The sequence below is a fragment of the Hypomesus nipponensis genome, chromosome 26 (genome assembly GCF_054491055.1).
Source record: "Hypomesus nipponensis isolate SF chromosome 26, ASM5449105v1, whole genome shotgun sequence".
Lineage (NCBI taxonomy): Eukaryota > Metazoa > Chordata > Actinopteri > Osmeriformes > Osmeridae > Hypomesus > Hypomesus nipponensis.
The window spans coordinates 1,445,390-1,462,603 of record NC_140386.1 but is presented as its reverse complement, the minus strand read 5'-3'; the positions used below and the strand labels follow the sequence as shown (position 1 = coordinate 1,462,603).

General features: G+C 38.9%; 1 protein-coding gene across 1 annotated transcript in view; it reads right to left on the bottom strand.

Annotated features, from left to right (window-relative positions):
* reep6 (receptor accessory protein 6) overlaps positions 1–4,276 on the bottom strand; it is a 29,957-nt gene extending 25,681 nt beyond the window's left edge. The window contains exon 1 of the mRNA XM_084692772.1: positions 4,146–4,276. The gene's annotated coding sequence lies outside the window, so the exon portion shown is untranslated. The remainder of the gene's footprint in view (positions 1–4,145) is intronic.
* Positions 4,277–17,214: the final 12,938 nt, after the last annotated feature.

The window sequence follows — 17,214 nt, the reverse complement described above, 5'->3', positions numbered from 1 at the left end:
TATATTCGTAAGTATATTATTGGTGAGGGTCTATCTTGTTTTGTGGGCATCATGGTAGGCTAGTTTATATAATTTCATTACAGTTTTTTACAGTCGCTATGACAAATCGCTATGATGCCATTTTTTCAATCCTTCTAAAAAGTTTCCTAAACTCTTAACACACCAACGACACAAAATTGGCAAAACAGTTAATTTCATGCTCAAAATCACACATTGTAAACTAAACTCAAACACTAATTGACATAACATAAAAAATTACCCATCTCAGAGTAGCTTTATGGAATGTATGGTCACTGTATTGAAGACAGAAACATAATTGCTGCAGTAAAGGCTTCATTTGCAAAAGGACATTACTGCAAGAAATATGCAATATAGCTGCCATTTACAGCATTTCATCACCCTAGCTCAGGCCCTTCTCTGAGCGCCACCACGCATTCTAAATCCTCTCCCTTGCCCATGTCCCACTCCTCTCCCTCATGCAGGCATTATTCTTACTTTCTTCGTGTTGCTCTATATTGTTCTTTTTCCACACAAGATCAGCCCAAAGGGGTCCTCTTTACTGTATGGTCATGCAATTGAAAGAACCTCAACACCTGAGTGTTTCCTAGTTGGGAACCAGCTGTGATTTACAGTATTTGCTTAACTTCAACCAGCTATTTCTCAGTAGCAATGGAATAAAATACAGGGGATATATTTGTGTTTCAATTCATAATATGAACAGCTGTTCACTCTGACTTTAGCCAATAAGTTAGGTTTTGAACATGATGTTATCTGTTCTGACATACAGTGTGAAAGCATTGGTAAATTGGGCAGTAGAAATCGATTGTTTTGGTCTTGGTTGAGCTTGTGTGTAAAAGAAGTTCAAGCATTTTAAATTTGTGTTTACTCTATGCATTTTGAGTCAAAGCAACAAGAAATGTGTTAATTCTATAGTCAACACAGTTGGATGTTGTGCTAACTGTGTCAAGAGTTTAGGAAACTTGTTAAAAGTATTGAAAAAATTGTGATTGTAAAATACTGTAGTAGTTTAAAAAGAAATGGAAAAACATTTCCTGTAACTATCTTTATAGTGCACTTGATGACTAGAAATCTAACTGGTTAAATGTATTTCCTCTCTGAAGTTTCTTTTTGGGGGGTAAGTTACTAGTTTAATTATTGATGACAATGAAGTGATAAATGGGAAAGTAAGATTAACAACAGGGCATTTTACACGAAAATGTATTTATATATATATTTGTTTTATGATTGGGGGGAAGCAAGATATATTAATTGTAAAAAATATTAATTATTTAATGGAAATGGTTTCCCTTTTGGAATTTTGTTGTTGTCAAATTGTATACGACAATGACTACCTTATATTTGTTGAATACATTTGTTGAATAAATGTGCACTTAAAACATCATGCACAGTCATGCCTTGCATTAGTACATTTTCTTGATATGTTTTTCTGTGGGAATTCAATCCATGCTATGAATGCTCAAAGATGAATAAACACAATTAAGATAATCAGGTCAGAATTCCATAGAACATACAGTAGCTACAAAGTAATATATATTATAATATGGGTAGATGAAATCAAGAATTCTGATTGGTTGAGAGTGAGTCACGGGGTGTGCTTTATTAAGCCATAAAGTATTGTACGCCTGTTTACATTTACCTTAAAGGGCAGCATTCCATATTAGTGTGCACTCAAAATAACGGTTACATTTTGCGCGACCGTTAGTTTCAAGCTTGACAGTTAGTAAACATGATTGATCTTTGATTACTTTGATCTTTTGGGGGGAATGACTTTTGATGAGTGGTTAGCCGAAGAGAATCATTCAGGTGGGCGTCATGCTATAATAGATAAAAAAGAAATTGAGGTCTATGGAAATGTTTTGCAACTTAAGAAACACTGTCAGCCAAACTAACGCTACTTGTAAGTGGGCAATTAACTGCTTCACCAACTGGTGCGAAGAGATGGGGAAAACCGTAGACCTGAAGACCATAACCAGGGAAGAAATGATTATGTTTAGGCCTAATGTTTAAATTAAATATTGTTTTATTGAAAGTGTCCCATTGTCATTGTTGTTATTTTAAAGGCAACTTTTATAAAATGAGCAATGTGAATGAATGAGACGGTGCGAGATCTAGCTCGGCTAACAAACGTGATGTTCATAATGCTGTTTGTCTGTTGCATAGCAACAGCCACACGTACGGGACTATTTTCTCTCGGCTACTGAAATGCGATACACAGCGTTTGTTGGCTATAACTATTTTGTGCTGAAAGGCAGCTTACTATTTATGTTATATTTATAATGTCTCAGGTGACCATATTATAAAAGCAATAAGGTACGAGAGGCAGTACTGTATCCTAAATAAAGTACGTGTTCAAGGTTGTTGTTAGGCACGATGCGCACCTTATTGCTTAAGTATTATCCACATTGTCTAGTCATTTTAAGCCAATGTGGGTCAACCTAGGACAAATTACAACAGATGCAAACTCAACTGAGTTTGTATCCTTAATATGTCCTGAGTAAGGAAAACAAAGCCCCGAAGAATCCCATAAGGGAAAAGTGTCGAAAAAGACCAAAATATAGCCTATTCATATGCTCTTCATTCATTGTGAATAGGCAAACAAAAAATTGCCTTTAGATATCACCATGAAAATTACTAAGCTGATTACTTACATTAAGACAAACAAAAAATGTATTACAAGTCTTTCAATTGTTTTTGGTAACATGAGCAAACGCTGCATGATAATGTATGCGCTATTTTGCATAAATACCACAACATATCTAAACATTGGATATAGCCAGGTGAAAATGTCTTGTAGAATCTTGTTGACATCTTACAGTAAAAGACTATAGAGGCAAACAAATGGCACCATAAGGGCCAGAGATTCAGTCATTCATTCAAGGTCCACTCAATCAACTGTCACTGAGCTGTCACTCAGGTAATGTCACTCAGGTCATAAGACACACCTGGTGATCAACTACAATTTATTGGGAACATCTGGATGCGTGTTTGTGCTGTGGTACGACTATTATTGGTGAAACGACCCAGCCCCAAACCCCATCTCGGCAATAATAATTAATAAAGGCTGGTTTAACCCTTGTCTTATCTTCGGGTCATTCTGACCCATCAGTCATTGTGACCCACCATCGTATTGCAACAACTTTATCGCATACAAAAACAAAGTGAAGCATTTTCTTTTAACCGTTGGGCTGTCTCAGACCCCCCACATTGCGAAGGTTAAAATACAATTATTTTTATTTGTTTTTGTATTGGGTAAACACAGCGATGATTCGTTATGAACCTTTGGGTCATGTGAGTACTCCTTCCTGCCTCTATGTATTAATGCTCATGGGTAGCCGAAATGTGTTCCATTCAGACCTTAACATTAAGTCTTTAACTGTTATATGTCAACAAGATTGAACAAGATATTTTCACCTGGCTATACCCAACGTTTAGATCTGTTGTGGTATTTATGAAAATTAGCAAAGACCTAATTAGATTATGCACCATTTGCCCATGTTAACAAAAACATTAAAATACTTGTAATACATTTTTAGTTTGACTTAATGTAAGTAATCAACTCAGTAATTTACATGGTAATATCTTAAGGTTAAAAACTTTAGCCTATTCACATGAGAAAAAGAATGAATAGGCTATATTTGGGTCTTTTCGAAACTTTCCCCTAATGGCATTCTTCTGGGCTTTTTTTCCCTTACTCAGGACATAGAGGATACAAAATTAGTTGAGTTTGCTTCTGTTGCAATTTGTCCTAGGTTGACCCCCATAGTGGCTTAAAATGACTGGACTAACAGTATATGTGTGCAAGATATCACCATATTAAAACAATATGACTGAACTAATACATTTAACTCTTTTTTTCTAGAGAACCATATCATGTCACATAGCAGCATCACTCAGATGCTGGTGTAGTAATTTGGCTAAAAGCCTTATATTTAACAGTTAATGTATATACAACTGTTTTATATAAGGCTATGAACTGTATGAACTGTTTAAGAAAAAGCTTTTGTTTTATGATAGATGCAAAAATAGGCTTTATAAGCAAGTGTATTGCACAGATCATAACTGTTACCAAGCATTAATATGATTCTGCATAAAAACATTTCTCCTTGTATAACAACATAGCTTACCTTGAAGGCATAGTAAAATGGAAACCAGTAGAGGAAAATATCTGAGAAGAATTCACCCAGACTGAAGATTCCGTAGACCACCCAATACGTCAACCATTTTGTGTCATCCTCTTTGTTTTCGCTTTCAATGGCTTTAATTCTACAAAGAAATGGTAGAAACAGCAACCAAAACTGTTATTTTTACACTCAATTCTGGGTAGTCTACGTCGCTACAGGCACCAGTCACACTCGCTAATTGCAAGCAAATGTTACAACTGTGTCATCGAGCGATGATCAAATGGTGTCTATGTTCATCTCGTTCCACCATTCCTTTATGTTTTCAAATGTTCCTAGCTATCAAAGAACATATAGTTAGTAAGCTATTACTACATTTGTATAAACAGCATGAACATCTATCCAATGCTATCCAATGACATCCAGAGACTTTTGGTCTGTACCCGTTGATAACTCCCCATGGAAATGAACTGAGAGGCAATTACAGATTTGCAAAATCGGTCAGGCAATTCCTGGCTAAGCAAGCAAGCGAATGTGAGAAAAATTAGACAGCAGATCACAGTCTTTCATAAACTGTGTTCATGCAGTGTAGCATTTGGTAGCAATCCAATAAAAAGATAGGTCTGGATAGCGGTACCTTTTAGAAAATATTACATTACAGGAGCTGTGTTTGGTTTCATGGAATTTACACTCCCATCTTCAATTCAATTCAGCCGGTAAAAAAAGCCACATCTGTCTGAACTGTGCTGTAATTAGATGTAACTCATTATGAATATTTTCAGAAGGAAAACGGACAGGAAAATGCATAGTGGATATGGTCCATAACTCGGTGCCTTGAAGTGCCACACTTTGTAGTAGTAGCCATGTAGTTCCCTGACAACCCTCCTTGAAAGGTTTCATGAAAATTAAGTAAAGTGTCCATTCCTTTTATATTCTGTGTCGTGAGAAGTGTGCTGCATGGCAGGGCACTGGTCTCATACATTGTCCACAGACATGATAAAGGAACCAAGATGTCATTTTGTAATTTGGGGGAAAAATCCTTTTAATTGACTGAAAATGAATATGTTCCCTGTCTGGATTGGATGGGGTGGTAAACTCTGTCGTAGCTGCTCTGGATCCCTGTGTTTTGCCTGTCTGATCCATCAATTAATTTGTATTAAGTTAGTCATAAAGTTTTTTACATTTGAAGAGGGAGTGAACCCTCACCATTTGCTTCTCAAAACAGCTCCCATTTTCAAATGAATTTCTGATGCAGGAAGAAATAGGAAAGGATGTTGAATTTTTTGAACTGGTGATTTTTATCAATGTTAACACCAGTAACATTAAACTTTTGCTGAGTGAGTTGCAAATATTTCCAACGGTCCCCACAGCGTAAGTAATTTTTCAGAAACAGTGGCTAGCTAAAATTATTACATTTACATTTAGTCATTTAGCAGACCATACTTTATCCAGAGTGGCTTACAGTAAATAAGTAATTCTCCCCGAGGCAAATAGGGTGAAGTGCCTTGCCCAAAGACCCAACGTCATTTGGCATGGCCAAAAATCGAACCAACAACCTTCTGATTAATAGCCCGACTCCCTAACCGGTCAGCCATCTGACCCCCACAGCATTGTCCTAATTTCTACTTGTAGCAATGCTACTACCATGTTAGTGTTACTTGCTAGCCTTCTAATCTGTACATTTTGAAGCCATACTAAAGCATTTGTCGCATTTTTTTTTGTCTATTCGAAAATATTCAATTGGATTGTTCGAATCACAAATATGCCATGTTACGCTGTGGCGCCCCTTTCGAACGCTCACATATTTGTGGTGCTACTCATTAACAGTGGTTCTCAAACTTTTTGGGGGCTGTACCCCCAAAAGATTTTACAAATGCAACAATTAGAAATGTTACTTAACTGACTCGTTATTGAGCAGAAACCACAGCCAATCTGAAAGCAGAAATTTGGTACCTGTGCCAAACAAAAATCATTCTTACAACAGAAAACAATAACAGCCTACCTAGGAAAAAGTATGTGGTTACTGGATGGAAAATGTAGGCTATCCTATATTATAAAGCCTATTTATCTCAGCTTTCGGAGGAAATTAGTAAAACTGCTTTGAAAGTTAGGGTGAGCCCTGTGCCCATAGTTGTCTGCAAGTTTCTTTACTGTGGGTTGCAGAGAAGTTAGTTTCCCTGGAAACTAATGGCCTGTATCGGCCTGTATCTATCAAACATACAATCAAGGCTGTCTCCCAAACTTCCTGACCCAAAAGCAAGTGATCAGTAAACTTGTTATCTCCATGAATGATGTATGAGCCCTTGGGGCAATGAGTAATAAACAAGCCACAACAATTGTTGCTGAAAAACTGTAAATAATCTCTACCTCTTCATAATGGGGATTATAATTGTAAAGTGAATTTTTTATTTATTTTTATTATGCCTATCTCATTGTTACCTCTCGAGGGGTTAACCCATAGAACAGACCAGGGGTCTCATTTTTTAAAGCTTGTGTACGCACAAAACGGGACTGAAAATGTGCGTACGCCACTTTCCACGCAAAGGTTGTGATTTATAAAAAACAAACTTGACGGGAGAATGTGTGGTCCTCCACGCAAACTCTGACCCTCCCGTAGGCCTACGCACATTTTGAAAACAGTTGGAATTGGCGACGTAGATGACCGTACTGTAGTCAGACTGCAGAAATTGAATGTGAAATTGAATGTCGTAATATTTATATATTTTGTTTTCCTCACACACGTTTTTTTCATTCAATTTCATGATTGTCATGAAGATTACATCCAGCAGTGTTATTTGCGCTTGTACTGAGTGATTCTTGTTCCATAAACACCTTGTACAATCCAAAAAAATCTGCGCTTCCTCACCATCAGATTGTCCACTACAGGAGTTCAGGAGGAGGAGATTCCCCGACTGCATGGAATACAGGATAACATCACATATCCTACCTTTAGATAACTGCAGAACACAGTGTATAACTAGATATATTTATTTAATACTGTGCAAATATCCTCATATGTCAAAAACTGGAAATACAGTCATTAAGCTCCCGCAAAGGCTACACTCAACGTCCTCGTTATCAGTCCAGACTTTAATAGATTACTGTTCATAACAAAACACTTTTGTTTTCAAATTGTATCTTGACTCGAAGTATCACTGGCACAGTTAACGCCACTCGCACAGTTTTTTTAAATTGGTGATCAACCGGTCACCACATTTTCGGAGTTTTCGGGCTCCACCAATAGGCTAACAGTGTCTGAGAAGTTGTCATGAGCTATGATTCACCGTAAAGAACAATCGTATGCCAAGGTCATGATGAGATACTAGATTAGCATTCATGAGGTGCTTTGCATTGACTATATATGGTTAAAAATGGGCGTGTTCAGGGCGGGGTACAATGCTGATTCACGTACGCACACGTGTGGGTAATCTGTGATTTATAAAGGGAACATTGCGTACAGGTGTGCGTTCGCACGGTTTTATAAATCAGAATTTTTGTGTGCGTACGCCATTTTAGGCTTTTGGGCGTACGTACACTTTAAGTAAGAATCCTACGCACAGTTTTATAAATGAGACCCCTGCTGCTTCTGTTACATACTCTGTCAAGAGTTCCTCCTGTGCCTCACTGAAGACCTTCTGACTACTACGGTAGCCTACATGGGGCCTCTCACTTGAACCCTCCTCTCTGAGCTTCTGTGCAGCTTTAACATATCTGTATAGTGTAACGTGACAGAATAATTGGGCCACTGATCTCACAGAATCTCCCTTCCTGACTTCAATTGCAGCCTTTCTTAGAATTTCGGCAGGGACACCCCTGTTTGTTTTGCGCTTCCACTGCCTAGGCATGCTAGAAAAAAGGTGAAAAGTACAAAAACCATATTGAGTCATCATAAGGGGATGGTTGTAACATATTTTATGAACTGTTACAACCATCCCCACAATGACCAGCCATTACATAGCTAACTGTTTAAGGTATTTGGGTTTGAAGTTAGCATGAATGCTAAGCATGAAATTAAACTAGAGAAACAGCTCCATTAGGTGATATAAATTGCAACATTGCATGTACAATACAATAAACGCTAGGCAAATAACAATCTTGATAAAAAAAAAACACTTTTTTACCTGAAAATCCGTTTTTTGGTTGTAATTTGTTTTGTGTTGCTAACAAAGAACTGCCACTTCTCATTTCCTGCTTGAAAAGGAAGTGGGAGTCTACGATATTGATGACATCACCGTAGTTCCTTTCTAATTGGTCAAACTAACAGTGTTACAACTAACCCTGTGTTGCTTTCATCCCCGGTCTCCCCTATGCTAACTTTATTTCTTTAGGGGAAATAGGACGAACATATGTGCAATATTACATTAGCTATTAGACTTACATTAAGCTACTCCGAAATATAGGGTTAGCACTTTGTTTTGGCTGGGGGGGGGGACCTGACCTGCCCCCACTGCAAAAAAAAAATCATAGGGGAAACACTGATCATAGTTCAATCAAAACGAATAAATTGGGAAGTACGGTGTAAAAATTGTCCTCATCTGTATGACTTAAACGTCCCTTAAGTTTTTTTCTTCAAGTGTTCAGGCATTTAGTCTACTCATATTGCATTCATTCATTAATAAAGAACCCCCTTTGAAACTTATTATAACAACGTTGTCAACTGCAGTATCTCAGATGGAATCGCGATTCAAACAGTACCATCTGCTAACTGAAAATATGCCCCCAAAAACGTAAATAAAACGTTTTACATATTTTCACATATCAAGGTGAAACTTTGCATGGTACTTCAGGGGACACAAACATATTGAGGCAATGTGTACATTTACATAAATACACCCCTTTCAGACATTTTGTATTTTATTCAAAGTAACATTTTTAAATACGTCAATGAAACATATCTGTACAAAATTTCAAGTTAATTAGACCTTTGGTTCAAGAGAAGAGGAATTTTGAAGGTTTTCCCAAATTATCACTGTACAGGAAAATCCATCAGGCGGACCTTATGGGTCCTTGAAGCTTTTTTGTTCGCCATGAGAAATAAGGCATGCACACCAAGTTTCAGAAGAATTTGAGCAATGGGGTGGAAATGCTATCACTTTCAAAATCTGGCTTTTGGACGTTTCCTGTGGCGCCCCCTATGGTCTGATGTGGCCCATAGTTGGTGTGGGGTACCCACTCAGATGTAGTATCACTGTGACAAATTAGAAAATTAGTTACCAAATACCATGTTGAGTTATTGAGGCGCAAGGAGAAGAGGAATAATAATAATTAGGGTTCCTCCGTCAGGACCAGCACAACAAGAATACCAACAATAACAATAGGTTCCCTCCTACCGGAGGAATCCTAATAAGAATACCAACAATAACAATAGGTTCCCTCCTACCGGAGGAATCCTAATAAGAATACCAACAATAACAATAGGTTCCCTCCTACCGGAGGAACCCTAAATACTAACAAATATAGCTGCAAGCAGCAATGAAGGGGCCAAGCACCATTCAATATGGAAATTCAGTAGCTAAAGAAGCAAAGCAATACTTGTTTATATTCAGTTTTTTTTTTATCGCATTATACTTTTTGGCAACGCAGTGGCGCTACCTCAAAACTTCTGATTACCTTCACGGCGTTGCGCAATAGACCGATACCGAGTTTTGTAACGATAAGCCGATGCGTTCGGAAAATATGTCATTTTGAGACAAAATGCGCTGGCTAGATGTAGCAGCGTTATATCTACAAAGCACAATAAATCTGACTCTTCTTGAGTATAAATCCCCTGAGAATGAAACATTACTGATATCATTCTGATTATACTGCAAGACAGCTGTGGCATACCTGACTTCGCTAAACAGATAATCTATTATCACGATATGCTTGATGACAGTGGCTGGATTCAATCCTACGACCTTGCGTTTCAAAGGAGCCTATCTTATCCCAGTGAGCTATTATCACTGCTGGAAATCCTGTGTTCGGAGGAAGCCGTTTCTCCCGTGGCGGGCATTGTCAGATTTGACCCAAGTATAAACAGCTGTACTTCAGTCATATTTTGACATATCAAGGTGATTGTTGTAGGAAAATGATTATTTGACATGCTTGTGATGACATTTCCAAAGTTTCGTCTCCATACGGTAAACCGTTGCAGAGACAAGGCCTCACGTCCGCTTTGGCCTGCTCTTTGTCAAAATTGTATTTTATAAGTATACGTAACGTATATGTGCTATAAGGACAGTATGATGTTGTGCTAACAGTTATTAGCAATGCTAACGTTTCCTATATAGAGCATACCAGGTAGAAGGCTAAATACGTTTCTACACACATCAAATGACTCTAGCTAGACTAGCTGCAGTCGGCATTAGAAGGAAAGCTTCCGAAAAATAGCCAGAAACCGAATCTAGCCTATTGCTAACGCCTGTCTAAAGTATCTATTTGAAAGAACTGGACAAAGGCAGGTGCTAGATACAGGATACGTTAGTATTGCTAATAACTGTTACCGACAAAATCATACTACAGCTTGCGGTTGTGATGAACATAAGGTCGGAATGCACCTCTTTTCAGCAACAGCTTCATAGCAAATCCTGCTTTACATTGTCCAAGGTTTTCAAACCCGTCCTTGGTGAAATGGTTTGCGCAAATGTGTCGAGGGTCGAACTGCACAGGGATCTTATACGCTACGGTATAGACAAACATCAGCCATGCCCGTTTAGTCAATGTTAGCTAGACTCTAGCTCATCTACTTTTTATTAACGCTGATTTGCAAGCAATGCAAGAACAGCTAGGTAGCGAAAACACCAAGACTGTAGGCATGTAAAGTAGTTTAGCTTGCTAACCTAAGAGCATAGGTAGAATGTGTAATGATTTAGCCTAGTTTATTGGCAATGGGGCTAACGTTGATTCATGTTCCTGACTGCGTTTCATTCAAATAAATAACCTGTGTTATGTAAATCTACAATTCACGATGCATGTTTGTCCAGATCTTTGTCAGGTTATTTTTCAGCAAGATATCTAGAGCTAGCTAACTGAAGCCGAGTTAAATCATGCTATGGTTTGGTTGCTAAGCTGTAGCCTAACGTTCTACCCATCAAAGTCAATCCAGTTTGCTTCGACAACAGAAGTTGAAACAACTAACGTTATTTCAATTGATAAGTAGTTAATCTGTTGAAAACAGTGTTGTGTAGACACAATAGATTTATTTGCTCGTTTTTATTTCAAGTCTCCAACTTCGGTCTTTCAGTGAGTGTTGCTGTCGGCCGTGTTGCGTTTTTGGTCCTCAACTTCACTCGTTGAAAACCAATCAATCAGCGTGCAGCTCATCTAAATATTAATAAGCATACCATAAAATTAGAAAATCTAGTGTTTTTTCCCGAGAACTTTTCAGAGGATCTGTCAGGGGGCATAGAACAGCACCCGGGCCATTTTCAACCCAACCAATGTTACATACCAAAAAAACCCAGTCAATTGCCCCTTTAAAGAAAAATGATCTAGCTAAATTATGTACACTTTAAGCTCAATGTACATACCTTGTTTGGCCAATTTGGTCGATTGTGGAAAAAAGTTGAACCGTTTTTTGTTGTGGAGAGCCATCGCGCTAGCTTGGAATTGCGTTTTCCCACTCATCACTTCAGTGGTCATAACTTTTAAACAAAATAGTCTATCTTAGATCTGTCTGCTGTTCTGAATTCACGACAAAATTACGTTCATTTCGGGACTTCCTGTGACATCATGGACGTGCTTGCTGTAGCTTGGCTCCGCTGGACGTTATTAAAAATAAGAGTGACAACAAACATAATTTGACGCTGAAACGGTACTGGAAGAACTGAGAAACTCAGAAAAGACAATCAGACAGTCATAACCACACAAAACTGGCCCTTGGCCGTGTGGAACAATCTATTTTGGACATAAAAGACCAGCTGGTGAAACACAGCTGGGCGGGTACATGCGCTAATGTTTACAACGGATGTATCGCAATGGCTCGTAGCCCCCGTTGGTGTAAGATGCCTCGAATTTAGCCATTCTCATCTGATCACCCTGGTTTGCAGAGGTGCACACTCAGTCATTTCAATGAGGAGAAAGGCGGATATCGCGCGCCATAACACCAACAGCAGAACCGTTATCCAAATAACAAAGAAGTGTACAACACTCGCGTTACAGCGTTTGTATTCTCACACACACACTTGATACCATCTACCTTTACATTAGCGACAGTAACTCAGCTGGCTCGTAGCCCGGTTGCTGTAAGATGCCTCGAATTTGCCCATTCTCATCTGATCACCATGGTTTGCAGAGGTGCACACTCATAATAATTTCAATGAGGGGAAAGGCGGATATCGCGCGCGCCATAACACCAACAGCATAACAGCTATCCAAATAACAAAGAAGTGTACAACACTCGCGTTACAGCATTTGTATTCACACACACACTTGATGCCATCTACCTTTACATTAGCAACAGTAACTCACCTGTTAGCGGCAGAGCTAATGTTACAGCCACAACATTCTAAGAGTAGCAAGCTAGGTAACCATATACAGTAAAGCAACAAAATGATATAGTGTTAGTTAACTTACTTGTCCAAGGTTTGTAGCTTGACCAAGGAGAGTTAATAATGATCCAGAATTTAATTTCAGCAAGGCCAGCTTTGTGTTGGCTCAAGTTGAGGAAACAGTAGTGGCTGAAATGTTTGGCGCAGACATACAAAACTTTGGGAAGTTGTGTCGGCGCATTTCCAGCGAAAATAAAATTACTGGTTGTACAGAGGCTTGGATGAAGGAACTAAAAAAAAACTTTTGTTTTGATTTGTACATCCAAACTCTGCGCAACTGTTAAGCTTCGTTCGTTTTATAGCCATGATGTCTCTCCATGAAAAAACGATATCGCACTTGCCTTTGCACGATCGTAATTCAGTTTTTCATGGGCGGGCCAGATTATCTGGGCGGGCAAAGCAGAGAGAAAGGCGGTAGCCTGGCTCCTTGTGACGTCACAAGGAGGAGATTTTTAAACAGAGCAATTGAGCCTTCATTTTCTCAAAGGCGGAGAAGAACACCCAGGGCTTGGTTTACACCTATCAAAAATTCTAGCCACTGGGGGCCCAAAGGCAGGCTAGGCGATCTCATATTAATGTTAAATAACCTCCTAAAGTGAAGTGTTCCAGTCATGTGACCCTTAAAGGCCTGCTCCAGAAGGAACTTAAACTACCACCAGACTTGGACATTAAGATTGAAAGAGCACATTGTTCACTGGCGGCTAAGCATAAAGATCCAACATCCCCTCCAAGATCAATAACAGTGAGTTTTCTGGACGCAGCGGTAAATAACTCAATCATAAGGCAGGCATGGAGCCAGGGGCCACTTCTCTTTCAGGACAAGCGGATCTATTATGATCAGGACTATTCCTCCGATCTACAGAAGAAACAGATGAGGGTCCACAAAGTTATTAAGCAGCTTATTAAAAAGAAGGGCACACAGGCAAGGTGTTTGTATCCAGCGCAATTGAGAATGAAGCTGAACACCGGGGAGAAGACATTTGCATCATTGACGAGCGCCGCGACGCTGCTGAAGGAGCTGAAGAGAAACTGAAGAGAGATTGGGTTGACCAGGTTTATAGCATCTTGTGGGAGGACAAAGAAAAGAGGGGTTACTATACTATTTCATAAGTCGAGAAAATTTATGAAAAATCGAGAAAATCTTTCAAGATGATAAAGGCCGGTATGTTACGGAAATAGGCACAATTGGGGGAATAAAAATAACTATACTTAATGTGTATGCGACAAATGAAGACTGTCCACATTTTATCAGATAGGTTGCAACTTTACTAGCAGATAAATTGAGGGGATTATACTAGTAGAAGTTTTCAATTGATTGATTCAATTGCACCCTGGACAGGTTACCTACAACAAGAAGATCTCCATCTAAAATGTCTAAGGGGCTGTCAGATATGATGAAGGAACTGGGCCTAGTAGATATTTTGGCAGCAACTACACCCTAATGAGAGAGACTTCACTTTTCTGTCCCAAGTACATGGGACTTATTCAAGGATAGACTTTTTCTGCTTATCAAAAACTGAAATGCATAGAGTAAAAGATATACAATTGAACCAATCACTATCTCAGACCATGGCCCTGTGACCATGAAAATCAATTTAAGAGCAGACAACCATTTTAGACACAGGAGGCCTACCTCCCTATTTTGACGATCTGAAACGCAAGTATCAAAACGCAAAGCGTAAGTAACTTTGTGGGCGGGACTCCGCCGCTGTTGCTTTTATACCGGCGGGATAAATGACTTTGCGCCTGGCGCAAATCTTAAATGGGTTGGTCGGTGTGGTTTGGGCGTAATGTGCAATAAACCAATTAGAGCATCATCTCACATTCCCTTAAAGAGTAGCGGTTGTTCCATGGCTGATTGCTATTATAACGGCGGATTTGCCAGGCGCACGCCAGGAGCGGTTCACAGTCGAGGAGACCAACGTTCTCGTCAGGGCCGTAAAAGAAAGAGAAATGACATTGTATGGGAAAGGCAGAGCAGTTTTCACATTGCACTAAATTGCCCGCTCATGCTGCTCATTCAAATTCTTATTTTTTTATAGATTAAATTTTTTCAATTGTTATATTTTTAAATTGTTTAGTTCTTAGAATTAGTTTAACTATTGTACTTTTTTAAACTTAATTTAAGACCGGTAAGCCCTATATGTTTATTGTTTGCGCCTTCCTGCCACAGTAAATTCTGTGTTTGTGTAACATAGGCTACGTGGCGAATAAACCTAATTCTGATCCTGATGTAGATGGGAGAAGAAACCCACCCAAATTAGCTTCGGTTAAACAGGCGTGGGAGGAAATTGCCACAATTGTTACAAATCAAATTCACATAGAGATTACTCATGAAAATCTTTTTATAATCATTGAAGAAATGTAACACGCCATAAATCAAAACAATATAACGTAGCTTCGCCAGCATTGCGCACGGACCAAGCTTGCGCCCTTAAAATAGCATCTGAATAATACGCCATTGACTTTAGACCACGTTTTTCCTGGTCAGTGGCGGAATTGTTTTTCGGAAACTGCAAAATAGCACCAGGGAACGTTTGCGCCAGAACACGCCTCCTTTTTTGCTGAACCGCCAACGGGAGCGCAAAGTCATTTCGAAGTGCGTCTGTGAAGGGAAAAGTTGGCTTTGCGTCCAGTGCAAACAAGGAATGACACTTGCGTTGTTGACTAAGTCAATTGCGCTGGGTGCAAGATAGGGCCCCTAATGTCTCATTACTATGGATTCAAACATCAGGCGAGAAATACAAGGAGTTCTGAATGAATACATGACTATAAATGACAATGGTACTGTCTCCCCCTCAGTTGTATGGGATGCCAGTAAGGCCACGATGAGAGAGAAGATTATTTTTATAAGATCTAGAATAAAGAAACAAAGGTTAGCAAAACAACAAGGATTGGAAGCGGAAAAAAAACAACAACGAGGGAACACAAACAGTTTGGAAAGGAAGACACTTTTTAAAAGATTACGGGAAACTTTGACATATAAAGCAGAGGGTGCTCAGTTATACCTATAGAAAATATTACGAAATGGGTAATAAAGCTAGTAGGTTATTGGCCGTTCAACTCAGAAAAGCCCACTCTAGCCGTACAGTTCCCAAGATCAGGAATCTAGAAACCAGTCAGATTGAAACCGATCCTACTAAAATATCAGACTTGTTTGCAGCATATTACAAACAGTTGTATAGGGCTGAAGAACTAGAATTCAAGGAAGAGAAAATTACAGCGTTTTTAGGTACCCTTAAACTAAATAAACTATCAAGTGGGGAAGCATAACTATTAATAAGACCCATCACAGAAAATTATAATTAAAAAATTATAGGATCCTTTACCAAACTAAAAAATAAGTCGCCTGGAACGGAAGGTTTTTCTGGAGAATACTATAGAGTATTTGTGAATGAACTCGCTCCTATACTATGCAAAGTATACAATTATGTACTAAAATCAGGAGACCCCCCAAATTCATGGTCAGAAGCCATATTAACATACATTTTATAGGAGGGGAAGGACCCCCTTCAATGTACCAGTTATTTCCCAATAAGTTTACTTTGTGTGGATTATAAAATCTTGACTTCTATAATGGCAGACAGAATTCAAAAACATACTGAGGAATTAATACAACCGGATCAAACGGGATTCATACTAGGACGCCAAGGAACAACTAACATAAGGAGAGCCCTGAACTTGCAGGCAATAGCGGCAAGAGATAAACAACCATCAATAATTTTCAGCTTGTACACTGAGAAGGCATTTGATCGAGTCGACTGGTTGTTTGAGGCGGACGCTAATTGAAATGGGCTTTGTGGAAGAATTTGTAACCTGGATCAATCTATAAAGAGCCCAGCTCCAAAGTTAGAGTTAATGGTTGCTGCTCAAGTTTCTTCATGATTGAGCGAGGTGTGAGACAGGGGGACTCGTTGTCTCCCATCTTACTTGAACCTTTGGCAGAGGCAATACGCCAAAACAAACAGATTCAATGGATAGCAGATGAAGGGGGGTCAGTTTATAGGAAAGCTTTGTTTGTGGACAATATTCTACTTTTTGTAAAAATGCACTTCTCTCCATCCCCGCACTGATGAAGTGCCTACATGAATATGGGTCAGTATCTGGATACAAATAATGAGACTAAATCAGAAGCCATGATGATTTTGGGTACCTGGCCTGAACAACTAAATAACAGTGTCTACTTTCACTGGTCCAAACAAGGATTTAGGTATCTGGGAATTATTATTACACCTAACCCCACTCAATTGTTCAAGGCCAATTATAGCAAATTAATTAGACAAATAAAAAATGATATGACGCGTTGGGAGGTCCGTTGGGTGCACAAATAAAAGCAATAGTGGTATGGATTGGAAATGACCCGGAGGCAATATGGCCTTGGTTAGAACAGGACTCAGTTAAAGGTGTTTCTTTATTGATGCTGCCCTTTCTGGATACAAAGTCTATCAATAAAATTTAAATAAAGAACAAATGGATAAAACACACTATAAAAGTCTGGACAACAGTAAAAAAAAATGCTTGGGGGACAACAGTCAATCTCAAGGGCC